The sequence below is a fragment of the Gossypium arboreum genome, chromosome 12 (assembly GCF_025698485.1).
Source record: "Gossypium arboreum isolate Shixiya-1 chromosome 12, ASM2569848v2, whole genome shotgun sequence".
NCBI lineage: Eukaryota > Viridiplantae > Streptophyta > Magnoliopsida > Malvales > Malvaceae > Gossypium > Gossypium arboreum.
In genome coordinates this window covers 95,167,414-95,192,389 of record NC_069081.1, presented here as the reverse complement: position 1 = coordinate 95,192,389, position 24,976 = coordinate 95,167,414, and the positions used below count along the sequence as shown (strand labels likewise).

The 24,976-nt window shown below is 32.9% G+C and overlaps 1 long non-coding RNA gene across 1 annotated transcript; it reads left to right on the top strand.

Moving 5' to 3' along the window:
- The first annotated feature begins 16,116 nt into the window (after window positions 1–16,116).
- Window positions 16,117–17,140, top strand: LOC128285294 (uncharacterized). The gene is made up of 2 exons (XR_008275769.1): window positions 16,117–16,286; window positions 16,941–17,140. It is a non-coding gene; the product is annotated as an uncharacterized LOC128285294 (long non-coding RNA).
- The last annotated feature ends 7,836 nt before the right edge of the window (window positions 17,141–24,976 follow it).

Here is a 24,976-nt window from a genome sequence, read left to right as displayed (position 1 = left end):
TGATGCTAGTGAAATATTATAATTCTGACACATATCCCTCTGTCAGACTGTTGCCCTTCTCTTGTTGTATCTTCTCTGACTGTATCCAGACAACCGTATTATCTTCCACTTTATCAAGAAATCCCTTTTCCATGACAAGCTCTCTATTTAGCAATTGAATGTGAATCAACACCCTTTTCTATGATAAAAATGCAATGCAATTACAGCCAAAACAAAACAAAACAAGTCAGTACATTTCATACAAAGCTAGAATTCAAAGCAAGAAATAATAAATAGAACACCTATTCGGGTGACCACTAAAGGTTTGGTATGGTTCTATCTAGGGTAGGTTCTTAAGGCTTATTATATGCGATTCAGTTCTAAAGTACGGGCACCTGAACCAGTAGATTCCTCAATCCTCACCCATTATAGGCTCATACTGATCGAGTTCAGTTCAGGGGAATACATTTACCTATGGCTATACGGAGATAAATATCTCACGAAGACATAGGTACAGATGTATCCCAAAAGCGATCCACTATCCTATATAGAGGTGAGAACCTCACGAAGGAATAACTTCTCACTCCCACTTAAGAAGGGGAAAATCGAATGATTATGCAATGCAATATGCGGAAATGTACCAAGATAAACTTGAACCAATAAAGTAGACATATCATGATGAAGATGTGATTTACCACCAAAATAAATTATGAAGGATGAAATGCAAGGGTGAGATCGTCAATTTAAACCAAATTATCAATTTTCGACAAAAAAACCAAAAAGTAATCAACTTATGGCTTGACTCTCTTATTTTTTCCCCAGTGGAGTCGCCAAGCTGTCGAAACCTTCTTGTGAGATCGACTTTTTATTTTTAAAAGAGCTAAAATGGGAGTCGCAACCAATCATTTTTATTAGGTATGATCGGGTCACCTCATAATTTGATTATTTTAATAAAGTTTAGATTTACTAAAACGGTGATTTTCGATTTAAAAAATCTAGGAAATGGGTTCGGGAGTCGGTTACGCACGAGAAAGTGTTAGCACCCTCATTACACCCAAAATTGGTACCTAGTTGATTAATTGATATCTTAGTGTCGAGAATAGAAAGTTTGAAGAGAATTTAAACATGATCCTACTTTGCATGATGATATTTGGTTAAGATATTGCTCAACTAAATTTTATGGAAAAATGGTTTTATTTCGAGCTAATTGAGAAGGAAAAATCGTGCCCGTTAAGTTAGAACACAATCCCTCAAATTCTAAAAAAAATAAGAATAATCATAATTTTTTATCGTTACTTAAATCTTTCTTTTTTGTTATTTTCAATAGGATCTCCGATTACTACAGTTCTAGGAAGATGCTATACTTCGTAAGTTAGGAGCACGACTTCTTCAAATCCTAAAAATAATGAATATTGCCTCGGTTTTGAATATTTTATATGCATTAGATAAAACGAGTGTAACCTTTAAACGAAGTATATTTGTTTGGGCAAAGTAAAAAATGATAAATATATTGTAATATGACCCATGGAATAGTGATAGCAAAATAAAATGAAATAGTCATGTAGGTCAAAAATGATATGACGATATTAGGATAATAAGCAAAAAAATGAAATAAAATAAATGAGAAAATTAAAAATAAAAAATAAAATAAAAGAAACATGTTGATAAATAATAATAATAATGCAACTATAATAGTAATAAGAATATCGGTTTATAATAATAATAGTGATAATCATATCTTAAGCATTATCATAATAATAATATGAGTAAATAAAATAATAATAACAAGAATAATCATAAAAATAAAATGTATAAATAAAAGAAAATATAAGTAACATAAATTTTAAATACAAAAATAAATAATATAGTAAATAAAGAGGCAAAATTAACCAAATAAGGGATTAAATTGAAATTTAAGAGAAACTTGAAGCATAAATAGCAAAATAAATAAAGAAAAGGGAATAAAGGACTAAATTTAAAATATAACAAAACTAACAGTCTAAATTATAAAAAAAAGAACTTAAAGGATTAAATTAAAATAAGATAAAATTTTTATGGGGTCAAATGGCAATTATCTCCCTAATATTGACAGTGGGTTAGGGGACTAAATTGCACAGGGATTTAAATTATGGGACGAAAATTAAAACAAATAAAAATTAACAGGACTAAATTAAAAAGATGAAAAAAAGCTGAAGGACCAAAGATGAAAATATCCCCTCCCCTTAGAAACACGCGGATCCTAGGGGGAAATGGGTCAGTTTTAGGGTTGAGTTTCAAAACGACGTCGTTTTGGGGTTTCTGAAGCCAGGCCAAAACAACTTCGTTTTGATATGCCTATATGCCAATTTGTTTTTTTTAAAAAAAATCATTTTAGCCTTGTTTTCAAAAAAAAAAAAAAACTTTCCTCCCTTTCTTTCTGGGCTCTCCCTAAATCTGGCCACGGGGTCGACGAGTCTCCACCGTGACCAACGATCACTGACGATAAAGACTGCCACTTCCAGTGGTTGAAAATCGCAAAAATGTTCCAGCGAGTTCCTTTTTTGGTGTAGAACTCCAATATGGAGTCGGAATCGTTGAAAATTTTGCCAAAAATCTCCGAAAGGGAGAAAAACCTTTTGGCTTCTACCCCTCCGACGACAACGCAACAGGTAAAAAAGACTTCTTTTTTTATTTTCTATTTATTTCGAAAAGTAAAAACATAAATAAATAATATCACCTTTTTGTATTCGATTTTTTGTATTTCTGATTGCTTTTCTCTGTATTCGATTTTTATTTCAAAAAATCCCCTATTTTACAATTTGTTGATTTAGGCTTTTTATAGCCAATTGATTACAATATTCTTTTCCTTTTTTTTTTTGTTTCTGCTACTATTTTCGCTACTATTTTTTGCATGTTCTTGCTTTGTCCTTGTGTTCTCTTTTCGTAGGTGGCGGTAGAGGGAGAGTTTCGCTACAATTTGTTGTCCTTGTGTCCTCGAGCGGCGTTTGTGCTAACATGGCGAAGTGAAGGCGGCGGCGTGCAGAGGCTAGGGTTTTTTTCTGAAATAGTTTAGGTTTTGGGGCCATTAGGGTTTTTCTTTTCATTTAGGCCATTTGGGCCTTTTTTTTGTGATTGGACTTTGGAATTTGGACGGTTATTAATAGATTCTATTATCCTTTAATTTTTTTTTTTTGTATTTGGTTTATATTTGGGCTAGGGAAAATTGAGTTCCTACAGGTGTTTTTTTTTCTTTCTTTTTTCTTTTACTGTAACAGCAGCTATAGGGGGAAGGGAAGAGAGAAGAAGAAAGAAGATGAAAACAAAATGAAAAACAATGTTAAACAATTTTTTTTAGATGATGTTATCTATGACATCGTGCTTATGTGGCACACCACATAGGCTTACTTCGTTGACCAGCGCTTGACTAACAGTTAACTCACATTTACCATTAAAATTGGGCTGATTTTTGAAAAAAATTATAATGTTGAGGGTGCCAATAAAAAAAAGTTAAGGGCTCAAACCCAAAAACCCTTAAACGTTGAGAGTATTTTTTGCAATTATGTCTTAGTATATGATTATAGTACTTTGACTCCCATTAGTGTCAAGTTTATTTAAATTACTGTTAAATTTTAATTAGCTTACGTTATCCATTTTTTTTAAAATTTACTATGATGTTCAATTTAGGGTTAAATGTTATCTTCAATAGTTTCATGGTCTCCAGTTTCACTTAAAAACCCTACTAAAACCCTGGTTTTATAGCCTACAAATATGCTATTAAAGTTGTTAGTTTTTCACAGTAAACCAAAACAAATCATCTTCTAGTTCTACTATAAATCTTAAATAGCTAAGTTGTTTCTAGACTTTTCTAGCAATAACATTCCTCCCACTATCTAAAGCATTCAAGCTTTAGCACATTTGTAACACCCCTACCTGGGATGAATTAGTACATCACGAGCAAAGAATGTTACATTTGGACATCAATTTCACTTAACACGAACATTGATTTCAAGACTGTTTTTCAATATAAATAGACTCTTTTGAAATTATTTAAGTCATTTTTAGGCTTTCTTTAACGTTTGGTTTTAAACGGGGCCTATTGAAGGCTTATTCAAGTCAAAACGGGATAAACAAGGTCAATATTGCAACATTGGAAAGTGGGTGTCACGACACTGATGAATGTCACAACACTGGAAGTGGGTGTTGCGACACTAAGAACAATATCCTCAAAATCGTAACATTAGACTCTAATGTCACGACACTGGCTTTTGGATGTCACGACATTAAAAGTTGGTGTTGCGACACCAAAGACAAATTACTCTACTTCATGTTCAATATCGCGACACTAATTTCTGATGTCGCGACATTGAGGTTAGACTACCTGGAACATGTCTAAAAACATTTAAAATTAAGTTTAAACTCTCAGTAATCATTCCATATCATTTCTAAATGATTTTAGTACTCAAAATAGTTCTAACTAACATTCAAAAACTTCATGTAACTTATAAGTATATCATAGAGTACAAAATGTTAAGAAGCATGCAAGACTATAGTTTTAGAACCACTAAGTTACTTACAACCAAATTTCAAATGATTCAAATCCTATATACATGTCACTCTATTTCCAAAATTTAAGTTCCATACTTTTAAAATCTTTGCTTGATGATGATATGAGGATGAGGTTGGCCACTTCAAAAGTTATCTTCACTCAATCTTTACCTATGCATTTAAAACAATGCATTAAGCTCGTGAAAGCTTAGTAAGTACCCATGAACTTAAATCTTACAATTTCTTAAAATTTATTTAATAGTAACAATACTATTAATATAATTTCAAAACATATCACTATTTTCAAGAGATTATTTATAACTATAACACTTCATTTAAGTCCACTAACCTATTATTTTATAGCCATTCCTCTAACTTCACTTAACACTTATCACTTTCATATTCATTTTCAAGTTCACTTAATCATTAAATTTTCATTTATTATGTACTTATGATTACTTATGATATTCATTTGTCATCATTTATGTTTACACTTATTCATACTTTAAATTCACTTACCATACCTCATTTCTCCAATACTATATTATCACTTCATGATTTATCAGAATTCACTTACCTTGGTTACTTAGCCCGTGAAGCACACCTTTGAACCAGATGAATACACAAAGTAATTCACGAAGCATGAGCATAAAAGTGTTAAATTCAAGAGCATTGAAATGCTAACTACAAGAGCGCTAGAGTGCTAAACACAGGAGCATTAAGTTCTAAATATAGAAACGCGCTATATAATTTCTATGGCATGCCAATTATATCCATGAAGTTCAATGATGATCTACATGGGCACTCAAATATCACTGAATTTACAATAGCTAACCACGAATATTGTATTCCACAATTTTCACGATTTCATTACACTTTCACATTTCTTTCATTTAGATTTACTATTTAAGATTACCTGAACATATAATTGTTGAAAAAAAGGGTTTAGAAAACACAATAAAAAATAAGTTTAAGGGAAAAACCAGAGTTTTAATTTTTTTTCCAAAAATAAGAACTTGATTGTGATATCTAAAGTAATAAACACTTAATGAAAGTTGTACCTTTTTTATTTATCTAGGATGAATGCTCCGACCAAGTAATCTTCTCCACTATCATCAAGCTCATGTCTGCTGAGTGTGAGCTCGCTTCAAATCAGAAAACTTTTCACAAAATTACCAGTGGGGTAATTTTACAATTTCTCTAAAATTTGAGGTTAAGTTATAAATATGAAAAATATCTCTAGAATTTTTTTGAAATAATTTCTTCAAAGAATTTTCTCTCTACAACTTTCTCTTGAATTTAAGTGCATGAAAAATAATGACCCATGACTCTTTTTATATAGGGAGAGTTTAGAGAGTTCAACTATGAATAAACTTAATCACTTTAATATTAAATTAATAAAATACTATTAAGATAAATATTAAATTAAATTTAATATAATATAAAATTTATTAAAATAATATTATTTTTGAAATAGTTAATCTGAAATCAAATTATTTGGTAAAGTCCCAGTAGGAGTGTGATTCCTCCATTGCTAAACTGCCAGAGGACCACTCGTCGACCACTGCAATGCTGCCATTAACATCTTATTCGATGGTGCCATCGTAGGTGCGACACCCTTATGGCACCCTAAACCAATTCGATTGTTGCCGTTTCGATCCGGGCCAGGGACAGCTCTAATGGTCCAATCTTGCCACCGATTGGATCGTTGTTCCGATTTCATGTACCAGGCTCGATTCGACAAGTTTTTGGGTTTCAGTCTTGATTTTGGGTTCTTGAGCCCAATTTTCGATCTTGGGTCTAATTTTCAAGTTCAACTACACATTTGGCCAATTGTACAACTTGAAAATTAATTTCTAAAAACATTTATTTATTTTAATTAATTTAATTAATTTAATTTTACTTAGTCTGTAATGACCCAAAATCCACGGGCACCGGAAAAGTGAGTTATAGGGCCTCCGTCTTAGTGAAATAAGTTTGAAAATAATTATTAAAAATATTTATGAGCCTAGTGGTGTGTCTAATTAGGATTTAATTAGGTGAAATTAGCTTAATTTAGAATAATTAGCAAAAAGAACTAAATTGAAAAAGGGTAAAATTTTAATTCTAAATTAATAGAAAATAAAAGGATCAAAATGGCAATTAAGCCATTTACATAAATTGAGATGACAAATGGAAGAAAAATCAAGATTTTTCTTGAATGTATGTATTATAAATATTAAAATTATTATTATTATGGTTTTATAATTATTATGATTATTTAATGAATATTATATTTTAAATAAATTAAATATTTGATAAATATATGGTAATAAAATATACATGTGTAAAAATTATATTGGTATATTTGTAATTTAAATACTAAATTACTTCTAATTTAAGTAAAAGATATTTGTTAATTAAATAATTAAAATTTTAAATTATGAGATTTTTGTTTGAGAAACAAATTAAATAATGATAAATGTAATAAAATATGTAAATGATGTTAAAATATGTGTACAGTTGTAAAATATGTAAATGATGTTAAAATAGATATTTAAAATAAATATATTTTAATATATGCTAATTAAATAAGTAAAGCAAATAAATATAAAAGAGAAATAAAGAAACAAAAAGGAGTAGAAACAGAATTGAAAACGGGAAGCAGGGGAGAAAAAGAGAAAGAAAAAGGGAAAGAAAAATAAAAGAGAAAACTAAGGATTTGAAGCTTGGAGTTAATTTGATAAGTCAATTAAGTCCTTTTTAGTTAATCTTGATGTTTTAGAAGCTTTGAAACAAGATTTTGATGAAATTAAGTTGATAGTTCAAGAGTTCATATGTTTCCAAATATGGTTCATGTTGGACAAATTATGGAATTAGGGATTTAATTGAATGAATTATAAGTTAGAATTGATTAAGGGATTAAATTGTAAACTAAGCTATAAGTTTTATGTTGTAGGGACTAAATTGAAGAAATTTTGAAATTAGGGAAATATGCAGGAAATTTTATAGTTAAATATAAGTTTAGACAAAATTTGAATAGAAAAAGAGAGTGAATTGGATTAAGAAAATAATTAAGTTTAGTTAGGATTAAATTGGGAATAAGGTAGGAATTGTTTAGAAATTTAATTATTTATTATAATTAATGCTGTAAATAATAATGTAAATTACTATTATTTTCGTAGCCAACAAAGAACCTGAAGCATCAGCATCAAAAGGAAAGGAGAAAGTCATTGAGGACTAAAACGGGAGAATTACGGTGTGTATTACTATAATTTGAATTTTAATTATTATTGATTGCTGAATTTTTAATTGTTATGTATGGTAAGTAAGACTTGAGGTAAGTATGTGAAATTGATATGAATATTGAGTGAAAATGAAAGTGATGCAAATTGAATTAAATTGAATAGAATAAGTGAATTATGGAATATGTGATTATTAAAAAAAGTGTATTGATTGAAAAATGAATGGTGATTTGAATTGTGAATTGAAAGTGATATAGAATTGAGAAAGTGAATTGAATACCCTATTAACTAGTCGGGCTAAGTCGGATATAGTTGGCATGCCATAGGATTAGAAGTGTTCAGGGATGCTTCGACCTCGAGTCAATGAGACACTGGGTGTCACTAAATTTCTTCGGATAGATTCGATGAGGTACTGGGTACCAACTTTACTTGGCTAGGCTGATGAGACACTGGTGTCAACTATTACTTGAACTATCCGATGAGGCCTTGGGTGCCATATTGGTGTGTTTGGTTGGATCCGTGTATCCGCCAAAGTCCGAGTTACGTTAATAGGGTGAAAAATTGAAATGTGAATTTAAGGCATTGAAATTAAAAAAAAAAGAAATTGAATTATGAATAGAAATTGGAATTGTGATAGAAAGAGAAAAGTATGAGCTAAATGTTCATAAGTGGTTTAAATTCAAGTTTGTGAAAAATACATTGATTGACGAATAATTAAATTGAATTGTTATTATGAAATGATGAAAATAAAATAAAAATAAAGTATGAATTAGTATTTAAGAAATTAATTGTTATGTATTTTAATATTTATATTTTTATTATTGATGATATATTTTGAATTATGGTAATACCATTGAGTATATCCATACTCAACAGACGGTTGTTTTAAATGCAGTGTAACGCCTCAATTTTCGGGAATTCGTGAATGTTGGAATAGGTTTAATTATGTTAGTGGGCCTCTAGAAAGCCCAAACTTAAGATAGAACCCAACAATTTTAGTTAATTTTTTATCCATAAGAAAAAGGGGGTGAAATTATAAAATAGGACCTATGTGAAAATGTTTGAAAATGCTATAGGCTAAATTCACGTGGCCAAATAAATAGGAGTGCAAAATAGGAGGATTTGCATGACAAACCTCCCATTTTACATGAAGTGGCTAGCCATCATGTTGTTGTAGACAAAATGTACACTTGATATCCATAATTTATGGTACAAATTGATACAAATTGATAATAGGTTAGGTAAATGTTCCATGATAATGGGTTAGGTAAATGTTTCATGATAATAGGTTAGGTAAATGTTCCATGATAATGGGTTAGGTAAATGTTTCATGATAATGGGTTAGGTAAATGTTTCATGATAAGAATATCATGTCTTTTGTATTAAAGAATTAAATGGATGAAATATGAAGTTTTATTAAAAGAAAAAGGGGTGAAAAGAACAAAGTTTTGTCCATCTTTGTTCATCATAGCTGAAAGTTAGAGAAGAGAAAGGAGAGGAGAAAGCTCTTGAGTATTTGGTCATTAGGAGGAGGAAAATTAAAGGTAAGTTCTTGGCACCTTGCTTCTATTTTGAGGTTCATGAGTTCTTCTTGATTCTACCTTAACTCTTGAAGTATATTTTGATTTTTAGTTGTGTTGTGAGCATTTGGTCATGAATTAAAATGAAGGAAATGGCTGTTGTTTCATGTTCTTTTGATGAAAAATGGAAGATATGTGAAGTTGAACCAAACAAATGAGCATGCATGTGCCTTAGATGCTAAAGGGAAAAATCGGCTAACATGTTGTGCTTTGAAATGATGAAATAGAGATTATGCTTAAGTAAAAATCATAGATATGTGATGATTGATTGGTGATATACATGTTTAAATAACATGCATGCAAGATAGGTGTATGAAAGAGTGATTTGGTAATAAATCTGCTTGGGACAGCAGCAGTAACGTGACTTTGGAAAATCACCATAAATTGTGGGAGATGAGTTAGAAGGTGAATAAATTATGTAATTAAAGCTTATTGAGTCTAGTTTCTAATGAAATAAACAAGAACATATTTTGAATTCTGTACAATGAGAAATATGATTCGTAATGAAGAGTGGTCAGATTAGTCAAACAGTGAAACATGGGAAACTTTGAGAAAAATCTGGTATTGATTGGCTAAACCAAAAATTCTGAAAATTATATGGATAGAAGATATATGAGTCTATTTTCAAGGAAAATTAACGGAATTTGATTTGGAGTTTCATAGCTCTATTTATAAATGATTTAGTGACTGTTGCTCAGGAAGACAGCTTGCAGTGAAATTATGATTATGTGGTAAACATTGACAAAAATTTGTTAATGAGTTGCTTATTGTTTTCTTATAAGCTTACAATGATCTGTAGGTGTGGTTGGCCGAATACTGTAAGGGGTTAATATGTAGTTTGTATTTGAATAGTTAGATTAACGTGTTAGTAATCCAATTGTAGGCGGTTCGTGTGTGGATCTCTTCACAGATATCGTGTAAGCAGTGTGTAACTAACACCCTCTTTCTTAGTCTAGATCGGCAAAAGTCGAAAAGCGAAATGCCGAAAACCGGTATTTTGTAGATTTGCGAGTGTGCGAATGCTCGTGAGGTAAATCGATTAATGTTTTTGGTAAGCTGCAAAATTTGGACTGCAAAGTGCATGATTTACGTGCCTCGATATTTTTGGGCTTAATGGGCCAAAATTGGAATGATGGGCCAACGGCCCAATTCGTAAGAACCCTCGATGCGTGATTACGTTAGTACGTGAAAGGTAGGAATATGCATGAAAACCCTAAAATAGATAAATTACTGAAATACTTTTAAAAGTGAAAATTTACGCTTTTACCCCTAGTAGATAAATTCGAAAAACCCCTAGGGTTAAATTGACCTAAATGCATGTTTGATTGTTGTTATTTCTTGCATGCCATGTTGTTATTATCGATGCATGGGACCGGGATATTGACGGAGGAAGTACTGAAAGTGGCTTGTCCACGATCTTGGAGGCTTTGCCTCAATTTTCTTTGATCGAGCAAACAAAGTCGCAATCTGTGGAGTGTTAAATTTGGGTGGGTTGAGCTATTCCTACATGGAGTGTATGGCTGGTACGGTGGAGTGTAGTGGTTGGTGGGTTGAGTAGTCTCCCAAATGGGCTTGCATATGTTATTGATATTGCATGTATTTTGAAATGGGCCTATGGGCCATATCATTATCTGAATAAGGGCTAAGGCCCGGTTTATTGTAATCTGAAAAGGGCTCGCCCAGACCATGCTATTACTGAATGGGCTTAGGCCCAATGGGCTTGAGTGACTTGGACTTTGAATGGGTTTTCCTTACACACACCGAGTTTCCCCAAACTCACCCTTTTATTTTCATCCACGCAGAAATCCCCAACCATAGTGGGCTTGGAGCTGTGAGGGAATTGGAGTGGCCACCCGTTCGAAAGTTTGATTTTCTTCCGTGAACTGGACATCCTTTTAATTACGTTTGAGGTTTTGGGCTTTTAAATGTAATAAGGCCGCTTATTTATTTTTGATGGTTTTTAATATGTATTACTAAGATAGGTAATACTTATTTTAACTGTTGAAATTGAATAGCTTTAGGGCGCGTTTTAAAAAAAAAACAACAGTTGATTTCAAAATAACACGACAATAAGCAAAGCTTCCCAATGAAAGTATTTTCCAAAATTAATCACTTTTCCTAAAATGACTTAATCAAATCGGTTTCTAGAAATATCCATAACGTTAAAGTGTGGCAATGGCGGTATGCATGTCTAGGATTGGATCCGAAGGAGCTTGGTACTTAGCGGTCAGATGGACTCACCACCTCTTTTCCGGTTTCCTACCGGTGCATGACTTCCATTCACTTTAACCCTTAATGAATTAATCTTTTGAACATCAAGTACGATTTTCTGGACTTAGAATGGAAATTTTTTTTAACGTTTTTGATGTGGCATGCCGGATCCGGCCATAACTTCTAGGCTGGGTTTGGGGTGTTACATTTAGTGGTATCAGAGTCTAGGTTGCAACAACTCGGCTGTGGAATGGGTTTACAAAAACAAAGATTTTTGAAAGCGAAAATTTTATAAAGATTGCGAAAAACGCGATTTTCAAAATTTAGATATTTAGATGGTGGCATTCCGAATCTCCGGCCCAAGCTTGTAAGTATTACTCTGAACTCTTCTGAATATTTTTCTGACTTATCTGTCTGTACTGAAACCCTACTAGGATACTCTAGATAGGATGATACTAAAACCATAGGAAAATCTGATAAGAGACTGAAACTGTAGCTCGACTTCAATTCTGCAAAAACAAACTCTGAACTACTGTCTGATTCATAAAACATCTGTAATAAACACTGGAATATTAATTGATGCATAAAAATTCGTAATCGGATAATACGATATGAGTACAAGAGCAGCTAGTGGAAGAGGCCGTGGACGAGGCCGAGGTAGTACTCAAGTTGGATCTTCGTCTTCTGAACACATACCCGCTGGAGTAGCACGACCACCACCGGTGGATGAGAATGGGCCGTATGATCGGCGCGGAGGATGATGCCCGTCACGAGCAATGCTTCGTGTTCGGAAAGGGTTGCTGAGGCAAGGCACGGGCAATGGAGTTCGGGGATCTATTTCTGAACGACTTCAGGCTAACGGAGCGGAGATCTTTAGGGGTATGTCTGGTATCGCCTCCAATGTGGCAGAATATTGATTGGAGGCCACAGAACGGATTATGGACAACTTAGACTGCTCTGAGGAGATTGTGAGTGGGGTATCTGTACTAAGTCCCTTGGGTCACTCGGTTAGGATAGACAAACTGTATAGGAATGTACCCTTAGAAACTCAAGGCAAGGTTTTTCCTGGAGATTTGATGGAGTTACCGTTCGGAGAGTTTGACCTCATTCTGGGAATGGATTGGCTTGTTAAGCATAAGGCGACTCTGGATTGTGCTGCTAAACGAATGGTGTTAAGAACCACAAAGGATGAGGAGGTTATGGTGATAGATGAGCGAAGGGATTATTTGTCCAATGTGGTGTCGGCATTAAGAGCCAAGAAGTGGATTCAGAAAGGTTGTGAGGCCTATTTGGCATTTGTAAGTCAGTCGGAAGAGGAAGGACTAACAATGGATAAGGTTAGGACTGTAAATGAGTTCCAAGATGTTTTTCCGGAGGAGCTTCCAAGATTACCTTCGAACCGAGAAGTGGAGTTTGGAATCGACTTATTGCCTGGAATGGCACCAGTGTCTATCGCACCGTATAGAATGGCACCGAAGGAGTTGGTGGAGCTAAAGGCACAAATTCAAGAGTTGTTGGATAGGGGCTTCATTAGGCCAAGCGTGTCTCCATAGGGAGCACCGGTGCTATTCGTGAAAAAGAAGGATGGTATGATGCGGATATGCATTGATTATCGCCAGTTGAACAAACTGACGATTAAGAATAAGTATCCACTGCCAAGGATTGATGATCTGTTCAACCAGCTTAGAGGAGCTTCTGTATTTTCCAAGATCGACCTTTGATCTGGATATCATCAATTAAGGGTCAAGGAGGCAGATATCCATAAGACAATATTCAGGACTTGGTATGGTTATTACGAGTTTCTGGTTATGCCATTTGGACTGACGAACGCTCCTGTAGCGTTTATGGATCTGATGAATCGTGTGTTCCAACCATTTTTGGATCAGTTCATAGTCATCTTTATTGACGATATCCTGGTATATTCTGAAACTGAAACGAAACATGATGAGCATCTCCGTATAGTCTTTGTAAGTATTAAGGAGAAGGAACTCTTTGCGAAGTTCAGCAAGTGTGAATTTTGGTTGAGGGAGGTAACCTTCTTAGGACATGTGGTCTCTGCTGAGGGGATTAAGGTGGACTCTCGGAAAATTGAAGCGATTTTGGAGTGGAACCCGTCTAGGTCAGTGTCGGAAATACGGAGTTTCCTAGGACTGACAGGATACTACAGAAGGTTTGTGGAAGGTTTTTCTGTGATAGCAGCACCTCTGACAAAACAGATAAGGAAAGAAGTACCATTTGTATGGACTAAGAACCAGCAGGAAGCTTTTGAGAAGTTGAAGAAAGTTCTGACTGAAGCACTTGTGTTAATTTAGTCGAGTGCAGGAATGATTTTATCTGTGTACTGATGACGCATCACACGTGGGTTTGGGCTGCGTGTTAATGCAAGAGGGTAAGGTGGTTGCATATGCATCACGATAGCTTAAGCCTCATGAGGGAAACTATTTGACTCATGATTTAGAGTTAGCAGCAGTGATATTTGCACTTAAGATTTGGAGACATTACTTGTACGGAGAAAGGTGTATTATATACACTGACCATAAGAGTCTTAAGTATTTGTTGACTCAGAAGGAGTTGAACCTTAGGCAAAGGAGATGGATTAAGTTGCTTAAGGATTATTACTGTTCGATCGAGTATCACCCAAGCAAGGCTAATGTGGTAGCCGATGCTCTAAGTCGTAGAGCTGTATCTGATCTGAGAGCAATGTTATGATGGAAGTCTGTTGGCTGAGTTGCAAGTGAGGCCAACCTGGTTGGATCAGATTAAGGAAAAACAGTTGAACGATGAGTCTTTGGTCGCTCGTTTTCAACAAGTTAAGGAAGAGAAAACTTCTGAGTTTGGGAGCCAGAAGAGACGTTGCAATAGCAATACCCTCATCTGTTTGGATTAGGTAAATTTCGAGGACGAAATTTCTTTAAGGAGGGTAGAGTTGTAACGCCCCAATTTTCGGGAATTCTGTGAATGTTGGCATAGGTTTAATTATGTTAGTGGGCCTCTAGAAAGCCCAAACTTAAGATAGAACCCAACAATTTTAGTTAATTTTTGTTCCATAAGAAAAAGGGGGTGAAATTATAAAATAGGACCTATGTGAAAATGTTTGAAAATGCTATAGGCTAAATTGACGTGGCCAAATAAATAGGAGTGCAAAATAGAAGGATTTGCATGACAAACCTCCCATTTTACATGAAGTGGCTAGCCATCATGTTGTTGTAGACAAAATGTACACTTGATATCCATAATTTATGGTACAAATTGATACAAATTGATAATAGGTTAGGTAAATGTTCCATGATAATGGGTTAGGTAAATGTTTCATGATAATAGGTTAGGTAAATGTTCCATGATAATGGGTTAGGTAAATGTTTCATGATAATGGGTTAGGTAAATGTTTCATGATAAGAATATCATGTCTTTTGTATTAAAGAATTAAATGGATGAAATATGAAGTTTTATTAAAAGAAAAGGGGTGAAAAGAACAAAGTTTTGTCCATCTTTGTTCATCATAGCTGAAAGTTAGAGAAGAGAAAGGAGAGAGAAAGCTCTTGAGTATTTGGTCATTAGGAGGAGGAAAATTAAAGGTAAGTTCTTGGTACCTTGCTTCTATTTTGAGGTTCATGAGTTCTTCTTGATTCTACCTTAACTCTTGAAGTATATTTTGATTTTTAGTTGTGTTGTGAGCATTTGGTCATGAATTAAAATGAAGGAAATGGTTGTTGTTTCATGTTCTTTTGATGAAAAATGGAAGATATGTGAAGTTGAGCCAAACAAATGAGCATGCATGTGCCTTAGATGCTAAAGGAAAAATCGGCTAACATGTTGTGCTTTGAAATGATGAAATAGAGATTATGCTTAAGTAAAAATCATAGATATGTGATGATTGATTGGTGATATACATGTTTAAATAACATGCATGCAAGATAGGTGTATGAAAGAGTGATTTGGTAATAAATCTGCTTGGGACAGCAGCAGTAACGTGACTTTGGAAAATCACCATAAATTGTGGGAGATGAGTTAGAAGGTGAATAAATTATGTAATTAAAGCTTATTGAGTCTAGTTTCTAATGAAATAAACAAGAACATATTTTGAATTCTGTACAATGAGAAATTTGATTCGTAATGAAGAGTGGTCAGATTAGTCAAACAGTGAAACATGGGAAACTTTGAGAAAAATCTGGTATTGATTGGCTAAACCAAAATTCTGAAAATTTTATGGATAGAAGATATATGAGTCTATTTTCAAGGAAAATTAACGGAACTTGATTTGGAGTTTCATAGCTCCATTTATAAATGATTTAGTGACTGTTGCTCAGGAAGACAACTTGCAGTGAAATTATGATTATGTGGTAAACATTGACAAAAATTTGTTAATGAGTTGCTTATTGTTTTCTTATAAGCTTACAATGATCTGTAGGTGTGGTTGGCCGAATATTGTAAGGGGTTAATATGTAGTTTGTATTTGAATAGTTAGATTAACGTGTTAGTAATCCAATTGTAGGCGGTTCGTGTGTGGATCTAAATCGACAATATATCGTCGCAAGCAGTGTGTAACTAACACCCTCTTTCTTAGTCTAGATCGGCAAAAGTCGAAAAGCGAAATGCCGAAAACCGGTATTTTGTAGATTTGCGAGTGTGCGAATGCTCGTGAGGTAAATCGATTAATGTTTTTGGTAAGCTGCAAAATTTGGACTGCAAAGTGCATGATTTCTGTGCCCTCGATATTTTTGGGCTTAATGGGCCAAAATTAGAATGATGGGCCAACGGGCCCAATTCGGTAAGAACCCTCGGTACGTGATTCTGTTAGTACGTGAAAGGTAGGAATATGCATGAAAAACCCTAAAATAGATAAATTACTGAAATACCTTTAAAAGTGGAAAATTTACAGTTTTACCCCTAGTAGATAAATTCTTGAAAAACCCTAGGGTTAAATTGACCTAAATGCATGTTTGATTGTTGTTATTTATGCATGCCATGTTGTTATTATCGATGCATGGGATGGGATATTGACGGAGGAAGTCTGAAAGTGGCTTGTCCACGATCTTGGAGGCTTTGCCTCAATTTTTGATAATCGAGCAAAGCAAAGTGCAACTGTGGAGTGTTGGGCTGGGTGGGTTGAGCTATTCCCCACATGGAGTGTATGGCTGGTACGGGTGGAGTGTAGTGGTTGGTGGGTTGAGTAGTCTCCCCAAATGGGCTTGCATATGTTATTGATATTGCATGTATTTTGAAATGGGCCTATGGGCCATACTGTTATCTGAATAAGGGGCTAAGGCCCAGTTTATTATAATCTGAAAAGGGCTCTGGCCCAGTACCACTGTTACCTGAATGGGCTTAGGCCCAATGGGCTTGAGCTGACTTGGACTTTGAATGGGTTTTCCTTACACACTGAGTTTCCCCAAACTCACCCCTTTTATTTTCATCCACGCAGGAAATCCCCAACCATAGTGGGCTTGGAGCTGTGAGGGAATTCGGAGTGGCCACCCATTCTGAAAGTTTGATTTTCTTCTGGTGAACTGGACATCCTTTTAATTACGTTTGAGGTTTTGGGCTTTTAAATGTAATAAGGCCGCTTATTTATTTTTGATGGTTTTTAATATGTATTACTAAGATAGGTAATACTTATTTTAACTGTTGAAATTGAATAGCTTTAGGGCGCGTTTTAAAAAAAAAAAAACAGTTGATTTCAAAATAACACGACAACAAGCAAAGCTTCCGCAATGAAAGTATTTTCCAAAATTAATCACTTTTCCTAAAAATGACTTAATCAAATCGGTTTCCTAGAAATATCCATGACGTTAAAGTGTGGCAATGGCGGTATGCATGTCTAGGATTGGATCCGAAGGAGCTTGGTACTTAGCGATCCGATGGACTCACCACCTCTTTCCGGTTTCCTACCGGTGCATGACTTCCATTCACTTTAACCCTTAATGAATTAATCTTTTGAACATCAAGTACGATTTTCGGACTTAGAATGGAAATTTTTTAACGTTTTGATGTGGCATGCGGATCCGCCATAACTTCTAGGTTGGGTTTGGGGTGTTACAAAGAGTTAGTAGAAGTCAAGTGTCCCGCCAAAGATCCGAACAATCCCGACTCAACACAAATTTGGTGATATATATTTTTCTTTTGGGTAAAGGTGGCATGTACATAGGTGTTGTTTAGTCACTTGAATATGTATATTACTTTGGGTAGTGAAGGATGAATTATAAGATTTAGATGGTTAAATGAATGAAGTTTTTTATCAATTTAGAATGATGCTATGATAGTTATTAAGTTAAAAATTATGTTAATGATATAAATATTAGTTATATGAATGTGAAACATTGGTGTTGGTTGTTTTGGTTTGAATTTGCAGGGGGTTTTAGGTAAAAATAAGCAGAAATGCTGTCGAAATTTTTTATAAAAAAAAAAATTCTTAGAATACTCGAACAAGTCCCGTTCTACTTTTAATACGTGTTTGAACTTCAAGAGTCCAATATAGGGACTTAATTATTATATTATAGTATGAAAGTTATATTAATTGTAAATTATTCGTAAGTTGTCTAATATGTCCGATAATGCCTCATAACCTCGTTCCGACGACTGTTTAGGGTTAGGGGGTGTTACATAGTCAAAATTAGTGTTCCCAAAAATCAATTAGATTTTCCAAATTAATTTTTCAAGAACATTATTTAATCGAATTTTCTAGTTGAACAATTCTCAGGACAGCCTAATTTAGTTCCACATCAAATAAATCAACTCAATTGAATTATTTCCAAAGTCGTAGAATTTTCTTCTGATTCAAATGCAGTACAACCAAGCTTTTGTTGAGCTCACAGAAGAACCAATCAGACATATACAATTAGGCTCGATTTATTGCATTATTTCCAAAAACATTGTTCTGATAATTCACAATTTGCTTAATCATAGAGGCAGCCCACAAGAAGAACCATGATTGAAAACTCATTATTGTATACTCTTTATGAAACCAATTCATCCAACTGCTTTGTTCAATGACCTCGTCATGTATGTGTTACCCTCATATGATCCTTAATTCCTTTTAGTTGAATCCTGTCACTCAATACAATCCTATTTTATTTCATTGTCACCATTGTGTATTCTTAATGATTAATATGATCACTGTCAACAAATTACTGTGATAAATTGCTTGTTCGAGGACAAGCAACTTGTGGCCACGTTCCATACACAATGCCAATGAAAGGATATCATTAACTCTTTAATGAAGCTATGAATTTCATTGTTGCTATTAACGTCATGCTATACACAAGTTATGTACCCAACATACTAGCTGGGCACGATCATCTTTAGAGCATAAGCCTCCATTTATATCAAAGCACATGAGTTACATACGCACGGTCAGTGACTAATTTAGGATTTAGGTAAATCACACCATGAACGTCACAAGTGAATCCATTCACAAACGGATTCAGAATTAATTCATTTTCGGCTCAGTCCAATGTATCATTCTTCCAATGAATACATCTATGTCTCTACCCATGGAGTCCACTGCTCCGATAGCCAAGACTAGCCATCTCCCCAATTGGAATTGTAGATGACATAATAATCTTTCTAAGTATTTGAATCAAATGCTCACTTTGATTCTTTTACGAGATTACAAACTCATTTAGATTATCTTTTGAAGTAAGTTGTCTTTCTCGCAATGTAAATGTTTTTACAATACCACTTATTATCAATTTGAACTTAGACAATCAAAGAGCTAATATTTGCTTGTCACAATTTCGCTATGCATGCAAAGCATGAAAGATAGAAACACAAAAGACATAATAGTGAAATGTAAAACTAACTTTATTTATTTATTCATCATTCAAATACATAGAAAATAATTACATGTTTACTACAATATGGGCACATTTCCCAACAATAATTTCGATATTGAAACTTTTAAGAGCATTTTATTTACACTTTCATTTCATGACTAACCACAATCTTTATTCATACTGGTATTTATTTCACGATTTTTCACAACAAAACTACACTTCTGCACTTATTCAATTTAGTCATCATTTTCACAATTTAAAGAATAATTGAAATTTCAATTACAACAATCACAAGATATTTATTCACTAAATACTTGGTCCATAGTTTATCATTTCATACTCTCTACATCATTTTCATTTATTTAACAATATCACGTAAACTTTTGTATACATTCCAATTCAATCTTTTTACTACAAAATTTAATATTCGCTACTTAGTCAATTTAAATCAATTTATTTTCATGTAACTCTTTACTTCTCTTAACTCAATTATAGATTTCACAAATTTCACAATTTAGTCCTTATCATCATAAAATTTTAATATTTATTATAATTTCACTTTAATATCATTTTATGTTTAACTCACTACCTTTTTAAACTTCAATTATGTTTTCTATCGTAATATTTTATTTCACATATCAAAATTATTTTACACTTTATTTTACTAATTTACCACAAATCTCATAAAGTTTACATTTTAGTCCTTAGGTAATAAGAAAAATCAAGGGTACTTACCTCTCGTCAACCCTTAATGACTTGTTTTTCTCATTTATTTGCCACTTCAATTGTAATACCTTATACTCGACCTGATCATCGAGTCCAAGTTACAAAGTGCCACATTAGTTTCTGAAGCAACTATGATCAATCACAATCAAATTACACCATTTATGCTTATGAAAACATACGTTTAAAACATTATGCAATGATTTTTGGGTTTTACACAAGCTTACGAAAGCTCAAATAGTAATTCGAGGTTAAAGAAGGACTAAATTGTAAAAGTTCCAAAATACAGGGTTGATGTTGTGACGTCAACGTTTCCACCTCGTGATGTCGCCAAATAGTTTGTCACATCACAAGTCAGACGACTCGATGTCATAACATCACTTATTGTGTTAGCCTCGTCGAGACGATCAAGTTCCTTGTCTTGCTGTGACATTACAGATCTTTTCTCATTGCGATGACATTCAAATTATGTTGTGACGTCACATACTATTTCTGCATTTTTCGTAGATCAACAAACTGCTATTTACCAAATCCAAACACATACATACTACTCAACATTCAGCTAACACATGCCAACCTCAAATATCCAAAACATGATTTACATTATCTTATTACAACAATAAGTTCAGCCTTAACACTATTAAGTAGGCTATCTGATACACTTCACCTATACTTTTTTTCAACCATACCAAATTCATCAAAATCATTTACCATTGCAGCATCAACACATCACAACCATAAGATTTATATATGAACATATAACGACTCAAGTAATTAGATTCACATATATCAATCTTTATTAACGTTCACATAGATATAAAGTATACCAAAAGTGACTCAACTAGGTACATGCCAACTTAAAGCAAAAATGGGATATACAAACTTTGCTAAGTCTGGGATTATTGACTAGATGCTAAAGTCGATGCTTAATACCTAGGATTGAACCTAACCTACACACAGAAAACAAACCAGACACTGAGTGATAAAATTTAATGGTATTTCTAGAATTCAAGGAAATAGAAGCAAGTTAAGTCAATTAAAACTCTTAACCAACATGCTATTCAACCATTTACCAAACTTCATACAATAATGGTACCAATTATACCATGTGACTGATTCTATACTTGTTCAACTAACTAATATAAAAATACATCATGTTAAATATCATTTCCCGAATTGAATCAATTAATTTGTCACATTTTCATATCAATTATCAATAGCAATTTAATTCATATATCGATATCAAATTTACATTTTAAATCCCTATAAACTTGACTCAGATTTCAAAAAGAATATATGAATTAATCCAACATGTATCCCTATCTGGCACTGTAGTGCATCATCAAATAAACCAAAAGAAGTATACCAGCACACGTAGTGCATCATCGGAAAAGTGGTGTATGCATGATAAGTTTTATATTTATGATTGATCGTACTTGAAAACTAACTATTATCATGATAAAGGCAAGCACACCTATCGAACATTAGTATAGCTTATAGCAAGACCGGAATGTCAAACCCACAGAAACTAAAAGTACTAGTATTAACCTTCTTTTTATTATCTAGTCTAAAAAAAAGAGGGACTTGCTTTATCTAAACTAATTAACTAAACTAAGAATGCACAGGAAGTAAATTGGGGAAATACTTTTGGGAAAACTGATTGATTTAGACAATACTTAAGGAAGAATCCACCTAGACTTCACTTGTTATTTGACTCTAAATTAGACGATTTATTCACTTGACTCGATCTGTAGAAATCCCTAATTTATATTATTAACTCTCTCAAGACTAAAAACGTCTAACCCTAGGTTGATTAATTGAAATCTCTTTCTGATTAAAACCCCTAGTGTTGTATTAACTCGATATATGGATTCCCTTATTAGGTTTGACCCTAATCTGGCAGATTTATGTCGCCCTATGTCTAGGGGTGTAATCAACTCGGCTTAATTATGCTAGATCTACTCTTAGACAGGGATTTTTGCTCCTCTGAATAAGCACATCAATACTTGAATCAATATCCTGGAATATTAAAGCAAGAATTAAGAACACATAATTAAGAACAAATCAAGTATTTATCATATAATTCAGAAATTAACAAGATTCGTCTTAGGTTTCATCCCCCTTAGGTATTTAGGGGATTTAGTTCATAAGTGTAAAAGAAAACATTTCAGAAGAATAATGATAACAAAACATAAAGAAAACCCAAAAACCTCAACCCAAAAACCTCTAAAGGAAATTGAAGGGAGATCTTCAGTCTTGAAGGAGAATCTGGCTTCTGAGATGGATCAATCAGCTTTCTTCGAGTAATTCCTTGCCTCCTATTCCGTGTGTCTTTTCTAGGTACCTCCTGAGGTGTTTATATAGGCTTTAGAATGCTTCAAAACCCTCAAGAGTGGCTTTTTCCGAATAGGACTAGACTTTGGCTCGACAGGGACATGCCTGTGTGACACGACCGTGTGGTGTGGCTTAGGCCGTGTTACAATCTGTTAAATAGACACGGGCGTGTGGTCTACCCGTGTGAGAAAGCCTAGGCTGTGTTGATTTCCCACGTTGACCCATTTTCTCCTTTTTTGTCCCGTTTTTCACTCTTTTTACTCTCCTATGCTCACCTAAGTATAAAACATGAAATTAAAGGATTAGGAGCATCGAATTCCAAAAATCTGATGATAATTCATCCAAAAATATGCTAAGCATGGGATAAAAATATGTATAAATTATGACTTATCAATTACCCCCACACTTAAGCATTTGCTTGTCCTCAAGCAAAATCCTCAACTCACAATCAAAATAAATTCTTCTCAACTTATAATTCTTATCAATAGTATCTTAAAATAGTCCATAAGTAATCATACATTGAAAATTCAACTCGAAGAACATCAAAGTTTTAAACATTCCAAGTTGAGCTTTTTATCACGAAAACATAGATGTCTCCCATCATCTAAATAATCACATTTGATTCAAAATATCATAGAGTGTCACATCCTCACTAAAGATTCACTCAAATCACTCGAGGTGTTTAAGGATAAGAAATTTAGCACTCAACAGTCAATATGAAAAGTTATTACCATAGACTTGCGTGAAAATCAAATCTCCACCATTATATATTGAGATGATACATCAATCAAAAGGTCTTTAGAGGGTTGTAACGTGGTTTTGGTTAGGAGGTGTGGTCACAAGCTGAAAGAAAATGTTAGAGTCGAGATTAAATTGAAAAATTACCTAACTAGAAAAATACTAAAACTGAAAAATTACATTCCTAATTAGAAGATCCTAGAATTGAGATTTTCTTCATGGAATATGGAATTAAATACTTAAGCTCAAAAACAAAGAATTACTACTAATATGTATGTATGTATATATATATTTTAAGAATAAATCAAAATAACATAGAACTTTGCTAACTATCAAAAACAAAACATAGCTAAACAATTTATTCAAATCAAATCTCGACAAAAATAGATATCAAATGAGGGGATTTCTGTAATGACCCATATTTCACGGGCACCGAAAAAGTGAGTTTAGGGCCTCCGTCTTAGGAAAATGAGTCCGTAAATATTTATTAAAAATATTTACAAAGTTAGTTATGGGTTGAATTAGATTTTTATTAGGTGAATTTATTTTTAATTAGAAGTAACTAGTAGAAAGGACTAAATTGAATAGAGCATAAAAGCTAAATAATAGAATAGAGAAAGGATAAAGGATTAAATTAGTAATTAAACCAAATTAGTGACATGTGTAAGATAGAGAATAAATACATGTGTATTTAAATTATTAGTACAAATGTATGTTATATATATACTTACTTATTTATTAAGTAAAATATATTTACTTATTATTATTATTATTATTATTATTATTATTATTATTATTATTATTATTATATTTTATCTATTAAATGAGATAATGGCAAATGTATGGTGTGGGATTAATACATGTGTACATGTGTGTATAAAGACACATGTATTATTTTTATTTGTTATTATATAGATATTTTATAATTAAATATTAATTAAGTAAATAAAATGAAATAAAGAATAAATAAAATAAAGAAACAAAAGAAAAGAATAGAAAGTTACAGAGAAAGAAAAGTGAAAGAGAGAAAGAAAGAAGAAAAGAAAAAGAAAAAGGGAAAATTAAGGTTAAGGGCTTAAAGCTTGATTGGTAACTTGATTTAGTTCTTTTTCTTGTGATTTTTATGTGTATGGAATCCTAATTCAAAGTTCTACATGTATGAGGTTAATATGAAAAAAAAATAATGAATTTTTAGATGTTTATTTAGATGAATAATTTGAGGATTTATGGGTTAATTTGATAGAAATTTAAGTTAGAAGTGAAAAATGAGTGAATTGCTAAAAGAATTTTAAGTTAGGTTTAAGTAGGGACTAAATTGAAATGAGCTCAAAAGTTATGTTTTATGATGAATTTTATGAGCTAGAATTTATTAATGAGATGATTAAATGAAAATATGAAGATTAAGTTAAAGAAAAAATGGTTATGGAAAAAGGACGAAATTGGAACTTTTGTAAAAGTTTGATAGAAAGTGAAAATGCGATTTATGAATTAGCGTATTGATAAATTTTAATTGTATAATTGTTCATAGCTAACGTAGCACCGGAACCGTCGTTGAATGAAAAGGGAAAGGAAAAAGTGATCGACGAATAGCTCGAGAAAAATACCGGTTTGTATTATCATAATTCAAGTTATTTCTTATTAAATGTTTAATTTTAATATATGTGTATGGAATTTGAATGTGAGGTAAGTAGTGATATTTGAATTAAATGAGAATTGGATTTGATTGATGAATGTATACATGTGTGAAATTGAATTGTATAATGATTTGTGGTGAATTTGAAATTGTGATTGAATTGTTATTGCGATGGATTTGAATTAGAATAATTACGATCAACTGAAAGTGAAAGTGATATGAATATGTGATTTTGATACCCTATTAACTAGTCGGGCT